Source organism: Emydura macquarii, unplaced genomic scaffold, assembly GCF_026122565.2.
Source record: "Emydura macquarii macquarii isolate MOO-44397 ecotype Brisbane River unplaced genomic scaffold, CSIRO-AGI_Emac_v2 contig_1253, whole genome shotgun sequence".
NCBI classification, from domain to species: Eukaryota; Metazoa; Chordata; order Testudines; family Chelidae; genus Emydura; species Emydura macquarii.
Window position 1 is genome coordinate 8,257,573 of NW_027131390.1, and position 17,589 is coordinate 8,275,161.

The window sequence follows — 17,589 nt, forward strand, 5'->3', positions numbered from 1 at the left end:
TAATGCCTTGAAAACTACCGCCTTGGCGAAGTAAAAGCATAGGAGGTAGAGGTAGGTGTATGAGAGAGAGAGAATTAAATTCAGTAGCGTAAAGGAGTTACAATGCATTTAGTAGGATAATAGATTATTAAAAATTTTACTTATTCACTGAGTGACACTAATGAAATATGTAAAGCCGATTCTGATATGCTTATTTACATTGCATATTATCTTCCCATTGACATCAGTGGATTACTCAAGGAGTAAAAGGTATGGGTAACTAAGGATGACAGAATCACACTGAATTTTGGAGAATCACATCTCAAAAATTTTGTTTTTTTCCTGTTTGCTTGTATTGTACAGACAGTATACATGTTTCTGATTCCATTGCATGTCAGTAATTACACTGGGCCAGGCACTGAGTTCTACTCACGCTGAATAGTAATTCATTCCTTAATGAGTCTGACTGAATCAATACATTTCAGGGATAGTCAACAGTTAGCAAAAAAAAGAAAAGAAATAAAAACCCAATAATGGAAAACATTGTAAAAAATTCTGTAAATGTGCCTTATGTCTGAAACATGTGTTTGCTCTTATCTGAACTTACTATTATAGTAGCACTTAGAGGCACCAACTGAGATTGGGATTCTATTGTACTAGTACTGTATATACCCACAGCAAGAGACATTCCCTGCCCCCACAGAGTTTACAGTCTAAATAGACATAACAGACAAAGAATGAAAAGAGAGAGTAGTATTACTCCCATTTCACAGATGGAAAACAGAGGCAAAGAGAGATGAAGTGAGGAAGCTTGGGGCAGAGCAGAGACTCAAAGTCTTAGTCCAGTACCTTAACCACATGCAGGCCCACCAACAGCAAGCCTGGGCCCCAGGGCAGAACAGTCCATGCCCCCCCTGGAAAGGGATGGCTAAGATCCGAGTGGGCTTCCACCAGAAGTTTTTACTTATTTATTATGTGCCATGCAAGTTCCTGGGTGGCTGAGGAGGAGGTCCTTTGGCCTCCCCAGGGAGATTACTGATGAACCTTGGAAGCTGAGTAACAGTACCACCTTCTCAGCTGCCCGGGAATCTGAATGGTATAATAAATAATAATAAATAAAATAATAAATAAGCTTGGTTCAGGGGGAGGGGTGGAGAGTGAAAACAGTGGGGGTGTCAGGGGAAAGGGGGCTGTGGAAGAAAGGAGGATACGTATTTATCTGCCCAGGCCTTTTTAAATCACCAGGCCTCTGGACAATTGCACCCCTTGTCCCCCCGTTGGCAGGCCTGACCACATGCTTCATCTTAAACAGATGGATCTCTAAAGAGCGCTTTGCATCCTTTATATAATATACTTTTCTGTCCGTTCATTAACCTTTTCACCCTACTCCCAACCTAGTTGCCTTTTTATCTCCTGTGACATGCTAGAACCCTGTGACAAGAAATTTCCAACAACCCTTCTTAAGGCTTACCGGGCCTCTCTCAAAGAGACTCCTTCAAACAGGTTTAGAATGAAATTTCACAAATTGTGTTTGACCATCATGTTGGCCTGCCAATAGGATTTGGTCCTACAGAAAGAATTCAGCTCATTTTCTCATAGCATGAGAATTTGGCAATGAACGCAAAACACAAATTTTAGCATTTTGATCAAATATTAGAATCATCTCTTCAGAACGCAAACATCTTTAAGGCTGTTCTTGTAGATCAGCTGCAAAAAAGAAAAAAATAAGAATATGAAAAAATCTAAGTATGGAAAGAAAACAAACAATCCCAATCTTTGAAATACAGTGCATTCTGTCACCAAACTAGTCATTACATAAGATCAGCCTGGATGCTATTCTCTCAATCAAAAGTTTAGTGCTTGAAAGATGACACATCAGAACAAAGAGCAATACAGATTTCCATTTTTGTAAAAGTATCACAGAAGAGAACCTATTTTTTGGGAATGATTACGTTCTGGCTGAAAAATAGGACTGAAAACTAGTGAAATAGAATGAAATCTTGAAAGCTTAACTCCTTGCTTATCAAGCAAAAGAGTCCCAATAGTTATATAACAGTTCCTAAATTATTCCTCAGGGATGACCTAATTAAAAAAGATTATTTAACAGCACAAGCTTATTCTTTTTTGTTTGCCTGTTTTGGCCCTGCTGTATATCCTTCTATTTAATTGGTCAACATCATTATGGACTCACAGGAATTATAGTGAGAGACATCTAAGATCGTTTTATCAGTTCCCATTACGTATGCTGCTTTTCTTGTGCCTATCTAGTTTTAAATGTCCCAAGTGATGGTACTTTTACTAGTTCTCTTTGGAGACTAACCTACAGTCTTTCATCAAAAACTGTTATAGCAGAGATCACCACACTTGTACAGATAGTCTCACAATCTCTTTTTTCTTGGCATACCGCAAGTTTTTAGTCTTGGATGAAATACTGTGTTGTTGTTGGGAGGAGCTGCAGCAAGGAAAAAGGGAAACAGAGAGATCAAGATAGAGACCAAATTAGAGTCAATTTGTGGGACAAATTGGTTGTCTGGGAACTAGGCATTGGTGTTTGGCTGAGAACTGTGAAAGAGGCGATTGTTTGCATGCCTTGTGTGCCCACCTCTGTTCAGTGACAAGTGCACATAGCATAAAACAAACTGGTTGCACAGCTCAGACTTTGATTACATCATTGATTTCTCCTCCAGGGGAAACCAATCTGCAAGGCCTCAACATCCACTACTATTGGCATAGGGACAACAATACACTGGGCCTACTTACAAATATTGCATTTACTATACCTCAGCAATTAACATACTCTCTGTACTTAGAAGGGGAAGCAATGCAAATACCCTGATATAAATAATGACTACATTTGCAGAATACCTGGTGGCCCAATAGTCGTCCTTCTCCCTATGGTCCTGGTCCATATATGGTTGGGACCCTCTGTGTGCATTTTTACTCCACATCTGAAAAACCAACATGTTTGTGTACGCTGTTAGAACTAAAGGAGTTATAGTTCTTAATCAGGAAGAGAGTAAGCAACGGGCAGGATCTGTGTACAAAAAATAGACGGCAATCAACATGTTTATAATAATTATTTTGGGTTAAGAAATTATTCTGACCCATATCACCTGGAGCTGGCTACTTTGTAGCACAAAGGATGTTCATTTGTAAGCCTGATCTACATACATTTTTTGTACCAGCATAACTATTTCAGTTAGGGGTGTAATTATTTTTAATAGTGTAGTTAAATCAGTACAACCCCTAATGTGGACACAGTTACACTGGTATAAAGTACTGTATAGCAGTCTAGCTTATTTCCCTTTCCATATGGGAATACGCTATATCACTACAAGCATTTTATCCAGTGTCCACACTGGAAGGGTTGTACTGTTTTAACTGCATCTATAGGTACACAAGGCTGAATTCAGGTATTGACAATCATCCTTCCTATGCACAAAAGCTCCAGTTCTGAGTCCATCAGGTTCAGTGGCACCTTTTCTCTGGCTCAGTTATATTACCCCTGGCTAGGTGTAGCTACATTGGACATTAACAGTTTTTGCAGGGTCAATATATCTGATAATTTTATTGAGCTGCTCTATTACATTTATTTTTCTCCCACTTTTTGCCATAATAAATGTGATAACTGTCAGAGATGAAATTTAAAGTGCATCTATAGAGCTATATCACTTAACCCTTGGTAGGACAACATATGTCGTTTAATTGTACACGGTAATAGCATAGCAAGGAGCACAAAATGATTAACAGTGTGCCTTTTCCTTACCATTATCAAGATCAGAAGTAATTACAATACTTTCTTGAGCAATGATACTTTTAAAAAAAACAAACTTCATTTCAATCTAAAGAAACTTCCTGATGTTTTCAACTCAAGAGATGACACTTTCATTATTTTTCATACTTTCTATCAAAGAAAATATTCATGCCTTATTGAAATTTTCTCTGGGAAAAAAAACAGGCTGTAAATAAATAAATGCTAGCATGTTCTTTCCTAAGGCAACTTTAAATTGATAAAGTAATTTAGAACTATACAGATCAATTTTCTCCTGGAGCTGGAGTAAACCCATTTATTTAAAGTCATTTCATCTACCACTTTTGTGCCCTTAATATTTTCCTAGCATACCATTTAACTTATGGTTTTGCGAGTTGTGCTTCCGTTAAACTAGAAATCACTGTGTTGCTGATCTAAAACGCATGAAGTCAGCGAGAGAATTTCCCTTACTTTAAAGGGCTTTGGATCAGGCCTTGTTTGGTGATGCATTGTTTAATAATGGTTGTATTTTCAGCCAGTGTAGTGTTATGCACAAAATTCCATTCCATTGGGACCAATGATTTTGCAGATGCCAGTTAAAGCTGGGCAAAATTGTTTAGCCAAAACTTTTAGCAAAATTGTAGATTTGGTGACCTCAGAACGTTGTGTAAATATGTGCTGGTTTGGTTAAATTTTTCATGTAACACCTCCGCCCCGCCGCCCCTCCAAAAAAATTCTTAAATGAAACAGTTTATTTTTCAGTTTGAAATAAAGTAGTTTCCAAATTTCATTCAATTTTTTTTTTTTAATTAGAAACATCTAAAAATGCTCAAAATCAAAATGAAAAGCTACATTTCAGGTCAAATGAAATGTTTTGTTCTACTCAAAATTGTATTTAATTCATTTATTTACTTCGTAATTCACCAACTTTTTTTTTAAAATTGTTTTTGGTTTAACCCAAAATGGTGTCATCTCCCTACCTCAATTTTTCAGAATTGCCAGTGAATCAAAAAAATGTGTTATTCAGCAGATCTGCCAGTGAAAACTGCACTTCTTTGTTTTCACATTATTGATCTTCTGAGGTGTATACGCAAGCCTTTACATGAATAGGAGGCTGTTGCCCTCTTTAAGTGCAGTCACATGTATGCGCACATTCACGTACGCACAGTGAGAATGTTGAGTATTTTTGCTGTTTCCGTCTCCTTGATAGTCTGCTACCTCGTTTTCCTCGTTTTTCATTGATATCCAATTGTGGGTTATTTTCTTTGTACTTGGGAAATCATAAATCCTAATCTAGAGAACAGAAGCTGGAATGTTTTTACTACATATGCTTTTTGTGACAACCCTTCAACCAAACAGTTTATTTTTGTTTAATGCAATTCTGTGATGTCAAAAGCTATTTGTTACACTTCTTGTTTAGGATGAAAACATTTAACAAGTGAGAAAAACATAATTAAAAAGGGCTGTTTTGCATATGGGTGGCAAAATACTAAAGCACTTCTGAGCACGCTCTTATCAAGACAGTTCTCTATGAACTCCGAAGTGCCCTTTTTGCTCTGTACTGAAACATAATGAATTTTTTTGATTGAAACTTTTTTAGGCGAAAAATGCAAATTTGTCAACAACTAATGTTTGGTGATTTCGTATTATTTCAGAGTTGTTTTAGTCCAGAAAATTTTGGAAAAAAAAAAAAAAACAAAATTTTTGTTTCAACATTTTCTAAATGAAAAGTTTAGTGATCTCAATGAGAACCAGCTTTTCCTTTCAAAAACTCCTTCAATTTGATTGAAAAACCAATAAAAAAATGTTTAAAAATGGTTGAAACTTAAATGAAACATTTCAATTTTGTCAAAATGAATGTTTTCTGTGATCCAGAATGAGCTTTTTTTATTGTTCCACTTGCTGAAAATGTCAAAAAATGTTTTCCATTCTACGCAAAACAATTGTATTATTATTTGGAATTGCCAGTGAATAAAGAAATCCGTTATTCAAAGACTCTGTACTCAAGTCCCACTAAACTCTATGCAAGCTTTGAGTGAGTAAAGAATGAGATGGGGACTTCTGCATCAGATTGCATCCAATGGAGCCACAACATTCAAAACCCCATGAGTCAGATTTACCAAAAGCAACCTACCCAGCAAGATCCCATGTTGGTACCTAAACCAAGTGATCAGATTTTCACAAGTGCTCAGCATCTCATTGTTCTCGGTTGAAATCTTTGGAAATCTGCCATGATGAAGATGTCCAAATGGCAGATGAGCTCATTTAAAAATTTGACCCCAACTGTGCTTGGTGAGCAGTTACAAAAAGCTGGCCCAAACTCTGTCAAACCAACTGTCCCCCTTAAAAACACACTGAAAATTACTGAAAGCAAAAGCAAGGAAGACTTCTCGGCTCCTGCAGGTGATCTGGTTCAGCCAGCAACCACCTGAGTTGGTAGAGAAAACCTCTCTTGAAGAAAGCTCCCATTGGGTTTCCTCGCACAAGGCTTTGGAGTCCCTGCTGCCAGAAAGCTGCACTTGGCCGAATAGAGCTTGGGACGAGGAATTTTTCCTAGGATTTCCTTTGGATTTCTTCCTACCTGAAAAGTTCCAGAGGGGTAGCCGTGTTAGTCGTTGTTCTTCTTACCTGAGTTATCCTTGAGAGCAGCATTTGCATAGATTCCGCCTTCAGCAAAGCGTGTAGGAAGCTGGAATCTTTGCCTAGACCAGTTAACATTTCAAGCTTGTGGTTTCCAGTGGCATGCAATTGACTTAACCTCTGCTTTGTGCATGAAGTAGAATAAAGACAGGGCCCCTAATCGGGTTCCATGATTTCAAATGATGTCCTGGACCTGGTGGTAGCAGGAGAAGGGCCAAGGAGCAGATTCTGATGCCTACCATCATCTAAAGCCAAAACATGTATAGGTGGAAAACTGCAGTCATTAACACTGCTCTAATCAGTAATTGCTCCTACTCTATATCTGATAATCTGCTTTCAGGAGCAGAGAGAGGTAACTTGGGGCATGGATGCCCAGAACTGGGATAGTACCACCAGGAACCTCGAGTGCCACAGATTTGGAAAGCTCTGTCTCCTTGAATAATGGACAGGTCATAAACATCTCCCCAAGACAGGAGAATGCAGCCACACGAGGGGTTCTGCTCAGAGTTTTTATATCATTTTACATGTCAGTCATAGGTCTCCATGGGAGGAGGGCATTTAGCCCTAAGACTAAGATAGAGTTTAATTAATTAACATCCTAAAGTATAATACTGATTTCTATAATTAATGGGACTAGAAAATTGGAGAACAATAACTAAAATGTGACCAACTGAATTTTGTAATGGTTACTTTACCTGAGTGAGATTTTGAAGATGTGAAACAGAGTGATCCCAACTGCTTGATGGATACCCTCTACCACTCCCTGGCGGAGGGAAAATGTGTGAGGGGTGGAATTTTCAAAAGATCTAAGTGACTTACAATCAAAAATCACTGGGACTTGTGCTCCAAATGCACCTAGGCTTGTCTAAAACTTCCACTCAGAAAGAGAGCAGCAGGCCCTGTATCTACAGACAGAGGAGGAGATTTTCAAAAGGAGCCTAAAGGTATTTCTACACTTAAAATGTTACAGCAGTACAGCTGCAACCCTTCAGTGTAACTTCTCACTACAGCACTGGGATGGCTTCTCCCATTACTATAGTTACCTCCCCGAGAGCCAAAACCTAGGTTGATGGTGGAATTCTTGCCAACACTGGGGTTAGTTCGGCATACCTCCGTCTATCAGAGATGTGGATTTTTCACACCCCTGAGAGATGTGGCTATGCCAATGTAAGTTTTCCGTACAGACCAGCCCTAAGAGTGTTTCGATGAGAGGTGGGCACCTAATTCCCATTTCTGTCTCTGAAAATCTCACCTAGCGATATTATCTGACAATCTGTACAAATGTGCTAGGAAAGACTGTAATTGGCTACCCAAGCTGAGAAGGAAACAGTTCTCCTATCCTTTGAAAAAAAATTTAAATAAAAAAAAAATCCTATTTCAAATCAGGATGAAAAATCAAAATCTCAAAATGTTTACAACTTGAAAATACAATCAATCAATACAATAATTGGGGTGAGTCTAAACCAAAATGTTCCAATTTGCTTATTTCAAAGTGTTTCAGTTTAGCCTTATATTTTGAAACGCAAAGTCACTTTGAACCAAAATGCAGAACTTCTAAGATTTTTTTCTAAAAATTGAAATGAGATGTTTTGACAATTTTGAAACGTCCTTTTTCAAAACATTTTCCAGTACAGGAAGTTTGTTGAAACTGACCCTTTCACACAATCAATTACAGTTTCACAAGTCTGTATTTTCTGATAAAAAGACATTGCAATAAAAAAAAATCCCAACCCACTCTACTGGCTAGAGCATGACATACCAAAACTGTGGAACCTACTTCCCCATCTACCACTAACAGCTGTGATATTCTGCTTAAAGTTGAGAATTGTCTGTATAAGATTATTTTTTTTATTTTAAACATCAAATTTATGTGATAGAAACACAAAATGGATCAGGAAAAGAAAGGAATGGGAATGAATGGACATCTTTATGGGTAATTCAGAGGATCTGTGACTGGAAGCCAAGTAAACTAAAAAACACAACAAAAACCCTATGTTATAATCTGGTGATTTAAAAACAGAGTAAATGAAATATAACATATGATGTTCCACACTATGAAGGGAAGCACAAATAAACTCATTAATTTAATCACACAGCTACTTTTCCTAGGGCTACAAAATATTGATAGCTAACAGCTCCGCCTATGATTTTGGAGGGCAGAGTGAGATTTTCAGTTTATCAGATATCTTCCTAAACAACCACATTGCCACCCTTTTACCATCATGGAAAGAATTCCAATAGAATATAATCACTTACTTCTACTGGAATCAAAATTAACTTAATCAAATTAGACCTTTATTAGAAAGGAAGGAGCAAGTATATCATCATGTAATATAGTCAGCTCTTGGAAGGATTTTGATCACAAAAGCCTAAAGGTTTACAGAAAATTTAACATATCTTTGACAGACTCCTAGCCCATTAATCTAAACATTTAAACAGATACACACCTTCTACAAAACAGTGATAGATACTGATTTGGCACATGGTTTGAACAGCAGCAGGAAGGAAATAAAATACGATATTACAACTCAAGAATAATCCTTACTGTTACAATGCGGCTAAAAAAATACAATCAATACAAGATTTGAGACAGACATCAGCTTAGATTAAACAAACAGTCTCAAACTATTTCAAGGACTGCATGTTCTTAATCAATAGCTATTTATAATATTCAAGAAACGGATGCAGTGTTAATCTTAAATTGCACTATACCATATCTAAACGATACTTGCTTATTCCTTTCCATAGTAAATATCCTAAATGAAATTTTGACTCCATTAAAGTAATGGCAAAACTGCCTTTACTTCAATGGGATCAGGATTGATTGGAGTATTAAAAATAGACTCAAGATATCCCTCACTAACATCAATGCATTTTTTTTAACTGGAAGATGGAGAAGCCCATTGAAGTCAATGAAAAGATGCCTGTTGAAGCCAATGGACTTTGGATAAATCCCCTTAATGATAAGGGTGGCGTGTACCCAGAAAACTACACCCAAGAGGTATCAACTTTAAAAAAAAAAAAAAAAGAAATCAAACATTGATTTTTAATTGTTAGTGTTTTACAGCAATATTTGCAAGTAAATTGCCACATAAAATGCACAGATGACTATCCATGTGTTTGTTATTGCTGTACACTGGTTTGGACTTCATATATTTAGTGTGATTGAGATCTTTTAACTAATGGTAGTGTAAATACAACTGATATTTAAAGCACCTGTTTAAAATTAGAAATCATATATCCACGAACCATATATGAATATAGTTTCATGCATACTTGGTGCGCTCTGATACTCAAATGTATGCACAAGTATTTGGTGTAGTATTGGAATATGCACAACAGTATATGGTTTATAGATAAAATGCCTATATATTGAAAAGCAAACAATAACCTTGATTTTTTTATGTCCAACTCGGCACTTTAAATAATTTTAATTTCTAGAGCGTAGTTTTTAGAACTTTTAAAAGGACACCCATCATTTAGGCATCTAAATTCATTTTTGAAAATGTAGTCCATATATAGGTATTTAGATATAGATATCTCTGAAGGGCTTGTGTGTGTGTATATATATAAAATATGATACCTACATAAACCTGGCTGATTTACTTGATTTATACAGCGGTAAAAATACGGGGTGAAACTACATAAAAACATTAGCACCTTTAAAGAATCATTGCTGACACCAAACCTGATGAAGTTTCATGTAACTCCTTCACAGAATACTTAGGGAATGTTAAAAACTATCCATTCTTATTCCTAGCTAAAAAACCATAAATCTTGCTTTTAGCAGAACACAATTGTTCAACCCATCTGAGTTTCTGCAGAATATAATGTACTACTAACCTCTTCAATATTCCTCCAAGCATTAACTATATCTTTCAATGGTTTTCTCAACAAAATATCATTAGGAGCCTCATGACCTGAATAATACTTATTATCCTCTCTCAAAGATGTTAAGCTATGCTATTGTCTTCTGTTGTAATAAAACAGTGAAAAGATGTCTGAAGATAAAACAATAGACGACAAAATCCCAAGCAAGGTTTGGGCTGCATGTAACCTTTCTGTACCATTTCACATACCAGCAATTCCAAATGTTTCATGCAACAGCTTGAATTGTTAGAGGAAGATGCTCTACCTCCTCACTAAGCATGAAACTCAAAAATTCTAGACCTTTTAAAATACCAAAATTTTTATGATGTTAGTGGGAATTTTGGGTGACAAGGAAGGCAGGATTGGACCCATGGAGTTGTGCATTTCAGTTCAGTTGAGGCCTGAAAATAGGAGCATGTGTCAAGCTATCAGATCAATACCTGCAGTTAAGTAGTTGGAAGTGCAGGATCTCTGGTTTTATGCACGCTACTAAATTGCAGGCATGAAAATGCAGGTAACAAATTTTCTGAGCACAACCTGTGCCGGCAAAAGGGAAAATCAACACTGATGTGCAAGACACCCAAAATGTTTGATTTTGTACTAGTCCGATTTTTGTGCAGAGGATCATTCCTGGTGGTAACAAAAAGGGTAGAAGGAGAGAGAAAATAGTAAGAGTTGACAAATATTGTATAAGTTAGAACAAGTACTGTGAAGGAAAGGATTAGTAATGCAGAAGATGATATTTCAGGCGTTAAGAAGGATAAAGAATAATATGAAAAGGAAATATCTTATCCTCATGAAAAAGTTGACAATCTGGAAAATTGCCATAGAAGATCAAACAAGAGAGTAATTGGCATTCCAGAATGTGCTAAGGGCTCTGACTTTGTAGAATTTATTCAGTCTTTGCTTAAAGATTTAGCTTCCAGATGCAATTCTTGTTTTTAAACTTACAGAAAGGGGTCACAGACCCCAGAAGTGGTGAGAAAGCAAGACCGATTCTTGTGAAATGTTTAATTTATAAAGATAAGGAATATGCAGTAAAAATGGCCCAGGGCCAAAGAAAACAAATTCTATTAGAAAAATAGAATATTTTTTCCTAAATATTTCTCTGCACAACTGTCTAGAAGGGAAGTCCATGAACAATGGAGTCTTTTGATATGCTCAGCAGTATCGAGCTAAATTGGAAATTTATTGTGTAGGTCAAATTACTTTTCTTCACTGGACCAGGTGATGCATGAATGCCACAGAATTGAAGGCTACCTGCTGGATTATGATTTGGGGCTGGGTTGCCATCTTCTGATGTAAACCCATGGAAGGATACTTGAGGAATGAAAACTGGATGAGGATCCCTTCAAGGAGTTCCTCCTCCGTCATTCAGTTGAGCACTACCCTTCCAAAATGGGATGTACTGGGGGACCCACCCCAAACATCATGCATCCTTGGAGATCAGTGAATGCCACAGTGGAGGAAACTGAACTAGTTGGTTAAGATGGCTTTACAGCAGAGGGGCCATTTAAAATCACCAGGTAGCTCAATGAGGTAAACTATGTGGTTGAGAGGTCTACTCACGCTCATCGATACTGAATGCATCACATGAACGTGACGAAACCATGTGACAATGACCCCTTTGCATGCAAGGCCAAAGCCCTTTGTCTTGAGCTGCAGTGATACATATTGACAAGACTTGTACTAAAACTGGAAAGATTTTACTTAATGAGCACACGAGTGGGTTGCTGTAAAGTAGTATCCGTTTTATTTTTTAACCTTATAAATCCCTTATATACCTCTGCCAATATACTGTATGCCTCTTATTGTACTGTCATCTAGAAACGGCCATTCATTCATTCATTCATTCGTTCATTCACCTTTCAGAACATCCATTTATCGATTAGCCAGAGAGATTTTAAGGTTTCCTGTCAAACTTCTCATCAAACTAGAGTCTGAAAGCCTATTCCCATTGATTTCAATGACAAAACTATCATTTGATTCAAGGGGACAAGGAGTTTTCTGTGAGTATGTAGGTCCTGATCCTGCAGTGTATAGGTGAATCCCAGTGATCATATGGAACCCCATTCACTTTAGTGATTTCCCCAGGTATATGCACATATCGCAGTGCAGGATCTTTATTCCATATCTGAAAGCTTCACTTTCTTAAGTGTCTAAAAGTTGTTTACCAACAGTGGGTTCACATTGGTCTTTGAATAATATTACATACCAGGTTACTGCAGAGCAGAAGAAGATGTTTGTCCAAATAGCGGAAGGCTTCAAAAATTGTTCAGTAAATAGAAGCAAGTGGGTTATAAGAAAGGATCTTATAGCAGCAGGCTAGAGATTTTATAGCAGCTGTTTTTAAATTTGAACAAGGATGTTTTAATGAATTAACTATGAAAATGACCAGTGCAACCAGTAGAGCAGCTCATTGTTGCAAGTAGGAAGAAATGTTAAAAAGCAACATGTATTTTTCTACAGTCACAAAGGCCTACGTAAATGTATTTGCAATGAAGCTTAAAAAAAAAGATTTTAGTCATTTATCTGTATTTATGCCACTTGCATATGGAGTATTCGTTTGAAGGAGTTCAGTTTTAGCTTGATAATTCATCTCTTTCCATCACAAACTCTTTACTGCCTTTTCTAGGACAAACAGGTGAACACACAACTTAGATATTACCGAGACAGTTTAAAATATTAATATGATGTACAGATTTAATTGAGCCCCATTAAAACAAACTGTTAATTCCTTTTCTTTGTTGCAATAAAGAAAAAAGTATATTGAACCCTAGGGGGAAACAGCTTGTATTGTTACCATTCATTTCATATCTATGCTATTAGCTGCTTAACTAGTTACAATAGCTCTTGTAATTCATCACTCTGCTCACAACAGTCTAAAACACAATTATATAGCAGTGCTTCACAGTACGGAAACCTTGAAATTCACAGGCTGAACCTTGAAATTCCATGGTTTATTGTCTTTTTAAATGAGCAGCAATATTAAATGCAATGATAACACCGAAAGGAGATATTTTAATTCAGCACGTGGCAAAAAACACATATTGAGTGGTAATGAGGCTGTCAGCATGTGTGTTATGGTGCTTGTTATTCTTATTGATGAGAATATAAAAATTTTGAATGAACTATGCAACTGTCTCTTAAAGTGTATGAAATAAGATTTAGGTGTCAGTCAACAATCTAATACCTCTGACATTAGCAGTCAGAAGGTTCCACATTTAACAGCCCAAGAGTAACAAGGTGTAAAAGTTGATCTGCAGCTCCTAAAAAGGATTATATTATATGCTGAAGCAGGCTGACTCCAAAATCGGAAACTGATCATGACACACAATTTCTAATATTCGTTAATTGGACAACTGAGCAATATTAAATGCTTTTCTGATAGTGTATTATACTTAAACCATCACTTCTGGTGCAAAAGCAGGAAGGCCTGATAATTATACAAAGTCAAAGGTTCTAAATTTTTAGCCTACCTGTAAGTGAAAATAAAAGCATATCTAGTCACAATTGACATTTTAGTTTGCTTAACAAAGTCATTAGACATGGTACAATCTATACACTGAACTCCATACTTTTTAGTGGCAAGTTGCAATAGTAAAATAGGATAATGGTATAATGTACTATCCAGAATTTACCAGTGCTTCACTGCACAATTTCAAACACATTAAGCTGCCAGGGCTTGATTTTTTTTTTTTAATCAGACAATCTACTGTACACCTAATCTGAGCGTGCATGTGTACCATGAACACAAACTGGATGTTTTCATACACCATTGTGAGAGCAAGTTAGACATGCAATTGTGCTCCTGACCTTTACAAAAATAAATGCATCAAGCCTTAATTGTCTGATGGCTCTGAAAATTAAGTGCTCGTGCCTCTTCCTTCTGTAAAACTGGTTTGATGCTTATCACCACTTACATAGATAGTACGTGTGATTGCAAAGCACCCAACATACTAACCTAAGTCCTTCTTCTCCTTCATTGATGCTGTTGCTGGCTCTCGGTTGTAACTTTTGACACTCCTTGAGAATTGTTGCCAAAACCTTTATTCTCCCATCCCAAGCAAATTCCAGATCCTCAGGAGAACAATTTGTCTGATGAATCATTTATTTGTAGATAAATACATCTTAAGGAAGAGGGCAGCTCTGTACAACTCCTCCGAGGAAGCCTGTCCTTGGCTAGGGGACAGCACAGACACAGCAAGGGCACATTAATGAGACATCTGGATACTCCAACCAGCGCTTGAATATTAGGGGCCAGCCCTGCCAATCCACTGAGCACCCTTATATCCCTTTACCATCAATGGGAGCCCAGGATGATCACCTTGTAAAAGCAGGTCCATAAAACAGGTCCTACATGCCTACAAGTCAAATACATCCAAATGTGAGGTTTAGTTGTCCTATGGAGATGCTAATGTTTGACAACTGGGACTGCCTTTCCCCATCTCGCCCACTTTTTTACCTATGGTGGCTGGGATGGAAATATTTCTTTGTTTTCTTACTTCAAAATATATTTACTCATTCAGGTAAAGCATTTATGTAGTGAAGAGAGGTTCTAACAACGATTTCACCTGACAGACTAGAAAGTATATTTAGGGATTAAAAAAAAGAAGAAGTAGAGATGGAATACAAACCCTGAATCCAAACATCCCGAACTTTTGAGAAGTTCAGATCTAGATCCCCATCTGAACTCAGTATCTTAGATCCACTTTTAAAAAAATCATGAAATCTCACTTCAGGGTTGTACCAGGTCAGAGCACACATGATGCATATGCTTATTCTACAGAGCTGATGGATTTTGCCTGTGGAGGAATGGTTAGACTGAACAGATGGATTCAAATGCTGTTATGAAAGACAAAAAACTTGCAGCGTGAGACTACAATGCTCCCTTCCAATGAAATATAAAATCATCTCTGCTCTGTCTGTGAACCCGCCAATAAATGGCATTATGAAAGAAAAGAATTTGGGGAGACGACAAGAGAGTGTGTAATAATTAAAGAAATGCCAAGTGATGTTTGAAAACATAGGCACTGCAGCACGAATGCCATCTCCGTTCTAAAACCACTGTACATTCCCATAGAGAGGCATCAAACATTCTGCTGTTCACATTTGTATCCCGTGCACACATACTTGCTGAAGCTCACTTTTTCTGATTTTTTTAAAGTTCTTTCATGAAAATCATTTGACTCAAGTTCGGTGGGGCCAAAATTATTCATCAGCAAGTTAACTGACAAGAAGAATTTCATTCAGACAAAATTTCATTCCATTAAACCTACAGGATTCGATTTGAGAAGATAGTAGAATTCCAAGACCACACTGATATAAATATGTTTGTGCACAATAAATACAGTTAAGTGTTGATGTCCTATAGAACCTAAATGATATGCTTGCGCTGTCCTGCTTGCATTTTATGCTTTTAATTCCCTTACACAGTAGAATGAAAACAAAAGTAAACAAAAATAAAAGGTGAAATTCACTATCGCCATATTCAAATCAATAGATTTATGCCCATGGTGAATACAGCCCCCAAATGCCATTATTTTCAGCAAGGAAATTTTTAATAAGAGAAGTTCTAACATACAAAAAGAAGATGCCATACCAGATCAGCCAGGTAGTCCAGCTTGTCAATTGTTCTATCTCAACTGTGTCCAGTACCAAGTGTTTCCAAGGAAAGTGCAAGAAGCCTTGTATTAGGCAATTACGGGATAATTTTCCTGGAAGGCGGGTCCTTTCTTAACCAGTACTAGGTGACCGATAGCTTATGCAGTGAAACTGATTATCAAAAGCTCTTAAAATATATTTACTATAACTCTGGATATTATTATGTTTACATCCTTTCTATACATCCTGCTAAATGCTTAACTCCAATGATATCCTGTACCAACGAGTTTCACGGGCTACTTGTATGTTGTACAAAAAGGCATTTCCTTAACTAGTTTGGTAATTTTTCATTCAAGATCTCCATTTGCTTGTATTATGACAAAGGCTGATAGAATTTGCCAATCTACCAATAGCAAAATCTTTCCCTTTCTAGGGGAATTTGCCTTACTATAATACCTGTAGGAAAGCCAATGCATCACAATAAAGATTTCAGTCTCTTTGTTACCATGGCTAAACAACTCTTCAGCAGCTTTGAGGTAAGATGTTTTAGCGTTCCTTTTTTCCCCTGATTAAAGTTGCCGTCTAATGTTATGCTATGTTCTAAAACAAACAAGATGTGCACAGCAGCTGCATTAACTTTGCTCTGGGAATCTTCGTTTCTTGCATTTCCTGAACTGAAGCACGTTTAACTGTGCAAACTGAACACTGGCTTAATGGAATTTGGTTTTGGTTTTGCAATGAACATATATTTTAATTTGGTGTCATGTTGTCTAATGGTGAAATTCACACACACTGTACACACCAAGCTCCAAATTTAGGTCGGGGAGGAATGTAGCCAAATACATGACAGGTGTTCGGAATGGTAGCAGGGAGTATAAATGCTTATTCTCACACAGAAGAGTGTTTCCATTGCACTGATATTAAATTGCTTAGAGGGTTACTAGTTACGTAAATGTAATGCTTTCATCACCACTTGTAGCACCTAACAACAGGAGCAAAGGTGTCTTTTTGATATGGTAATATAGTTCTTCCAAAGATGTTTTACGTCGTTGAATCTATTGTACTTTAATCATTGGTTAACACATTTTTGCTGTGCTTGATGGATTTCTTGTACAGAAGTTGCTCAATATTTAAATGAATATCATCCTCTATTTAGTATTTAAATTTTACTTCTATGTGTTCTGGTGAAAGTGAACCTTTTTCAGCCTGAGTTTCCTGGTGGCCACCTAAAGGCATCATATGGGAAAAGACTAGATGTTGGATCAAACCATTAATTCAACAAGGCCAGTAGGCTGACTGGCAATGTGGAAACCTCTTTCAATGCACTTAGGCCTGATCCTGCATCACTGATGTCAGTGGGAGTTTTGTCATAGGCTCAACAGGTGCAGAATCAAGCTCTATAGTTTTTAAGAATGTGTATGAAGAATGGGGAGAAGAGACGGAAGAGGTGATCTTAAGACTTGAAGCATGGCAACTTGCAAAACCATCATCACTGTTCACAAAATTATCCATCCCTGTCTAGAGTTCAGCACGACTATTGCCTGCCTGTGCAATGTACTCCACAAGCTGACAAAAAACGGGATGAAAGCTGATGAGGTTGCATTAGTCTGACCAAGGCCTTTCACACCACTTACATTGTGAAGTAGGGCTATACATTGGGTAGGTCCTGCAGGCTGCTAGATCGATTTCTATCTTATTTCTGCACAGGTCAGCGTGAAGAAGCCATGAAGAATTAACCAGGGCAA